The 6,141-nt window shown below is 31.0% G+C and overlaps 1 non-coding gene across 1 annotated transcript; it reads left to right on the top strand.

The window, feature by feature from the left end:
• The first annotated feature begins 3,105 nt into the window (after positions 1 to 3,105).
• On the top strand, positions 3,106 to 3,199 carry LOC124888375. Its single transcript, XR_007046501.1, has one exon. It is a non-coding gene; the product is annotated as a small nucleolar RNA snoR126 (small nucleolar RNA).
• The last annotated feature ends 2,942 nt before the right edge of the window (positions 3,200 to 6,141 follow it).

Here is a 6,141-nt window from a genome sequence, read left to right as displayed (position 1 = left end):
ATTAAATATCTAATTTGTAGTATACACAACAACAAATTCACTAATACAAAACTCCAAAGCAAATTCAAACAAAAATAATTTAATCGAAACATGCTTATCCAAAAATAAAATTCAGATTAACGTTTTAAAATTGCTTCTAAACTTTCAAACTTTATAACAACAATGTCATATTTAAAATTGTAAAAAAAATGCTTCAACAATTTATTCCGAAAACTTTTAAAATTGACATACTATATCAAATTTTTGTATCCCGCGAAAATTACACATATTTGGTACAATTTCTTCAGTAAATTTCTGAATATAATTATACTGAAACCACAAATAGTATAAATTTTGAAGATCAATACCTGTAATTGCACAGTTTTTTAAAAAAATGTGCTTCAGAATGCTAGTCGATCAGAAAAAAAAATATCGTTTAACAAGTAGTTTTTAAATTTGAATCTGTATTTTGGGTTTTGATTTTAGTTTCTGTTTATGAAAAATGTTTTTTGAATTTGAATTTGAATTATTTGTTGTAATTCAAAGGTGATGTAAAAAAAGAGTTTTAAAAGGTAAGGGAATCTGTTAATTAATTGTGCCATAAATTAGGGAACCATTTTTTACCATTTTAAACTGAAACTGATTAGCGTTATATTAGGAATATAATATTCTATTGTATATGTATTTAACTAAAAACAGTTTACTCAAATACAAAATACATATTACTATTTTTTGTAATTTTAAAACTGTTGCTAGAAAAGTTACAATTAAGGCTCTATAGTTGCTATTTATGATCTATGCGACTTTCTACATAATTTTCAAATAATAGCCCTTTATCTCAATTAATATGACATTGGTAGAATTTAAAAAGTCAAGCATATTTTTTATACATTTTTCAAATATTTTAGATTGATAATTATTGTGATTTATATTATTTTTCATGACATTTTTAAATAATGTATCCCAATTAATGTTTCATTATTGTTATTTACATTACTTTTCACAAAATTTTTAAATAGTATATCTCAATTTATGTTGCACTATTAAAATTTTGAGTCAACCAAAATTTTTTATGTGTCTCCAAATAATTTAAATTAATAATTATTATAATTTTTTCAAATATATAACAAGTCAAAATTAAAAATAAAATAATTACATTAAAATTTAGATGATTAATTATATTTTTAATACATTTTAATTTTTTTAAAAGCTGTTAGCTATTGTAATTTATAATATCTTTTTAGCCTTGTAATTTAAAATTTTAAACTTTTAGCTATTATAATTTATTTTACCCTCCTTGTTCAAAATTTTTGGCATTCATAATCAATTATATTTTAAAAATAGTTTAAGTTTTTAATTATTGTGATTTATATACTTTTTCTTGTATTCCAATTTAAACGATAAAGATATAATTTTGAGAGTCAATCAAATATCACTATTACGTAGCAGAGCAGATATGTATTAAATGACTCATAGTAATTAATTAAAAGTAATATAGCAAAATTGCTATAAAAATACGTGTAAAAAAATTTAAGTGAATCTCATATAAAAAATTAAATTAAATACGGGTCCATGTATATATTGAAAAAATAATTGAAAAATAACTGGAAACTATTAATGAAAAGATCCCAAAATAATAAGTGAGACCTACCTGCTGGAAAGCTAAAATACAGCTATTTTGGTAATAAACCCAACCTATCCTAGGCTTTATGGTACAAAGTAAAAGAAGTACCTGCATATAGCATCTAAGTACAACAACTTGAAAGAACAATAAAATGCAAAATACCTAAAATACCCTTAAACAAACTACAAATTCCAACAAGCACACATGACGATCATGTGTTGTGTGCTAACTCACACTTATATATAGTAAGAATATATATATATATAGTAGTAATGTTTTTTGTAATTTACATTTTATCCTGTTAGTTCTTTCTCTATAAAATCACTAAACTAAATTTATCATTAAATAAAAATAAAAAAATACTTAAATACTACCTCTTAAATTACTAAAATTACTTAAAATTCCAACTTCAAAACTAATTACAAACAGAGGCGAATCCAGGATTTAAGTTTGACGGGTGCATCTCTATATTTAAATATAGTAATTAATAGTGTCAAAGTTCGACATACATTTCTTTGAAAACTTATTAATTATAGTATTTTATAAGCAAAATTTTAATATTATTGAATATCATTAATTAGATTTAATATGAAAAGAGTGTGTTATTCACCGTACTTAAATTCAACGTACTTTTATATTTTGAACAATAATAGAAAGTTTTTGAAAAATATAAAATTCGTGAGATTTGTTTGCTAGATAGTTGCAACGGATAACGTTTGATTTAAGCCTATCTCAAACTTTAAATTGCTAATTTTTTAAATAAAAAAATAACTCAATGATCAAAAGATTAAAAGAAAATAAATATTATACAGTATAAGATAGGGAGAATATCTACCTTTTGAAGTTGGAGAGAAGTTGTATTTTGAAATAAAATAAAAAATAGCTCAATAATATCCACAATACATAAAAGAAAAAAGAAAAAGTATGAAATAAATGACTACTAAGTAGGAAATCTTTTTTAATCAAAAGATAAATATATACATTTGCACAATACGTGTAAAGAAACTTGGAAAATGAAAAAAGGAACAAAAAAAAAACATTGTTGTTGGGGTTCGAACCTGAGCAATCACGCAATAGAAAATTGAAAAATGATAAAAGGAGCAATAAAACGTTGTTGATGGGGCTCGAACCTGAGCAATCACACGTTAAGAGCAACTTTTAAGTGGCATACCGAACCATCTCACACGCCAACGTATTTATTATTGTGGGTTCACAACATATATTTAACATAATACTCTGATATATATATATATAGATATACAAACCATATATACAGAGTTTTTCTCGAGGCTAGCGGGTGCACATACACCCGCTAGCCTCAATGTAGGTCCGCCTCTGGTTACAAAAGTCCCTTTTCACACTACTCTCTCAAACTATCTGATATGTAACCCACCTCCCCATACTTATCGAAACCCAAAAATACGGTCCACCTTCTTAGATTGGAGCAGGATTTTACTGCCATCAGTATAGAAGGTTCTTCTTCTACTTAATATGTAATTTTAAGGCGGCGAAGACAAAAATGCATTCCTGAGGATAGTTATATATATCTAAAAATTTTATTGTTTTGATGACATTTGTGCGTGTCATTTGAGCCTCTTTTCTTTGTTTTCTTTTGCTTTTTTGTTTTCTCTAAATCCTTGACAGAGCTTTTTGTCCGCTTTGGGCCAAGTCCTTACGGATTTGTTTTTGGGCAACTCTCAAAAGGCCTCATACTAATGGAGTTGGGTGAGACTTTAAATATTGGACATACTTCCTCTATTTCTCCGGTGTGGGATTGCATTGCTTCCCAACAATCCTCCCATCAAACCAAGACCACACCACCTGTGACCTCTCCTTCAGTGATAATCCATTTAATATAGCTAACCATCTTGTACCGCCACTACCAACCAGTGGGACACGCCACTTGACCACCACTTGTGATATAAGACAAACAAGGGAAAGCACAAAACATACCCCAAACAGTCTATAAATTCAAGAAAAAACGTGGATCAAAAAGGGACCTTACTCGGATTCGACAAGTATAACAAAAATACAAGAAAGAAGGGTGTATTTGACACCCAAAAACAGCCAACAACACAACAATAGCGACATGAACAAGATGACAACAAGAATAACCAGATTCGGATTCCACAACAACAAGATATAACATTACAAGATTACAAAAGACAAAGGGATAGATAGTGAAACATAAACTACTATAATGACTAAGAACCTAAGTGTAGATGACACACAAAGACCCCTAATGATGATAGTAGGAGCACCTACACTCTTCAAAGATACACAAGAGAGGACCTCAATCCTTCAAGCACCCCAAGTTCCAAGCAAACAGACAACAAAAGAGATTTCACCCTAATGTTGTAACCTAGTTTCGGCCAAGCCTCACAAGAGAGAGAACTTGAGGGTTTCAAGTGTGTTCTACCATTTTCAACATTCAAAAACTAGTGAACAAACCCTAACATTTTCCCTATATATTATAAAACAAATAGAAGTTAAAATGACCAAAAAGGCCCTTCAAGAATGGGTTGCCCCTCTAGTGTATGGAGTGGGTTGTTTTGGTGTGTATTTGGGTCTTTAATTGCACTTCTCGTGCACATGCACTTGGTTGCTTTCAATGCACACCCACATAAGTCTATTTCCGTGATTATTCTCATTTCATCCTCTCCATCTTGAAAAGAATTTGCCCACAAATTCACGGCTTCACTTCGTTCAATTGGCCACTTAAAAAAAACACTCAAAATAGTCCGCAAAACATGAAGAACCCGAGAGCTCAACATGAACAAGTCTCGGCCAACATCTTCATTTTGAACCTCGGCTTCCTCTCCATCTTAAGACTTGGCTTCAATCTGATCCGATTCAAGTTTCCCTCCATCATATAAGCATTATCGTAGACTCCATATACTTCGTGTCCTTTCCTTCCATACTCCTTTATATAGACATATCGGTTTTGGGGAAGTGGAGTTTCGGTTGAGGGGTCTATTTTGGTAATGTGGATTTCGATTTTGGAGCTTGGACGGGAGGGAATGGGCCTCCAAATCCTTCTTGTGGGACTTGATCAACTTGCGGGAGACGTGATCTACCTTGTTCTCGATTTTGAGGGTAATTAGTAACTTAGCTCATGGCATTTTGTGGTGAACTTTGAGGGTTAACTTTTGTAGGCAAAGTCCGGGGGGTAATGGTGATGGAAAAGTTTTGGTCATGACCACTTGAGGAAACATGGAGTCGAGGGGTAGAAGCACGAGAGTTCCTTCGACTCTCCATTCGATCCAACCTCTCATTCATAGTAGACATCTCTCCTCCAATTAAGGACATAGTCGTGAACATACTTTCCATTCCTCGGTTGATAGTTTCAAGTCTTTCCAAGATAGCACCAAGAGCATTGTTGTCCATTGTAGCCAAGAAGTTACCTACAAAATAATAAACAAGTTAGTTGTTCAAAGAATGGTCCTCACACTCTCTCTTCAATCCTTTGTCCCTCGAATTTTCTCACTTTTGATCTCACAATTGTTGTAAGTATGTTTGTAATCCGTGAGACGTTGAGAGATGAACTGTGTGTACAATGACTCAAAAGAATAAAAACACACAAAGGAACATAAACATGGAAAAAATAGTTTCAAAACCAACTCACAATCTAGTAAATTGTCACTAGTTTGTAAGTTAGTATTGGAATCAACAAACGAAACTAATGAGACAACAAAATGAAACTAAAAGTTCACAATTTGAGCTTAAAATTTTTGTGTGAACAGTAACTTGGGTGACGTGGCAGCACACCATTGGTCACAGCCCCACAATTAGTCACTAGTTGAAGTTTACAAACTTTAGTTACTATGTAATGGAAACAATTAGTTTTGGAGGGAAAGTATATGTCTTGAATCTCCTTTAAGTCTAATCTTCAAACACTACTAGAAAACTGTTTATTACCTGGGGATTTTACCTAGGGAATAATATCGCAGGAAATACATGCGGATTTACCTACGAAATTATTAAATTCGTCAATATTATAATATATTACCTGCGAACGATATATTTGCAACAAATTCCGCAGGTAAATTTCTTACTTGTGATATTACCTGGGGAAATATATCGGCGGGTATTTTATCTCTAGGTAAATCCGCAGTTATATGGACAAATATATATATTTTTTAAATCCGTAGAAAAATTCCCAGGTAATTTATCATGCGGATTTACTTAGAGACTTTTTGGTGGAAATTTATGTAATGGATTTAATTACCTAGGAAATTATTTGGGAATTTTGTGCTACGAATTTTGATGGGAATTTATTCTTCGGGATTTACCTGCAAAATTATTACTTGCAGCATTACCTGGAAAAATATATCAGTGGGTATTTTATCTCTAGATAAATCCGCAGGTATATGGACAAATACATATATTTTTTAAATCCGTAGAAAAATTTCTAGGTAATTTATACTATGGATTTACTTAGACATATTTTGGTGAAAAATTATCTAATGGATTTTATTACCTAGGAAATTATTTGAGAATTTTGTGCTGCAAATTTTGCTGGGGATTTACCTGCAAAA

Source organism: Capsicum annuum, chromosome 10 (genome assembly GCF_002878395.1).
Source record: "Capsicum annuum cultivar UCD-10X-F1 chromosome 10, UCD10Xv1.1, whole genome shotgun sequence".
Lineage (NCBI taxonomy): Eukaryota > Viridiplantae > Streptophyta > Magnoliopsida > Solanales > Solanaceae > Capsicum > Capsicum annuum.
The sequence above is the reverse complement of the archived record's forward strand: the minus strand, read 5'-3'. Positions and strand labels throughout refer to the sequence as shown.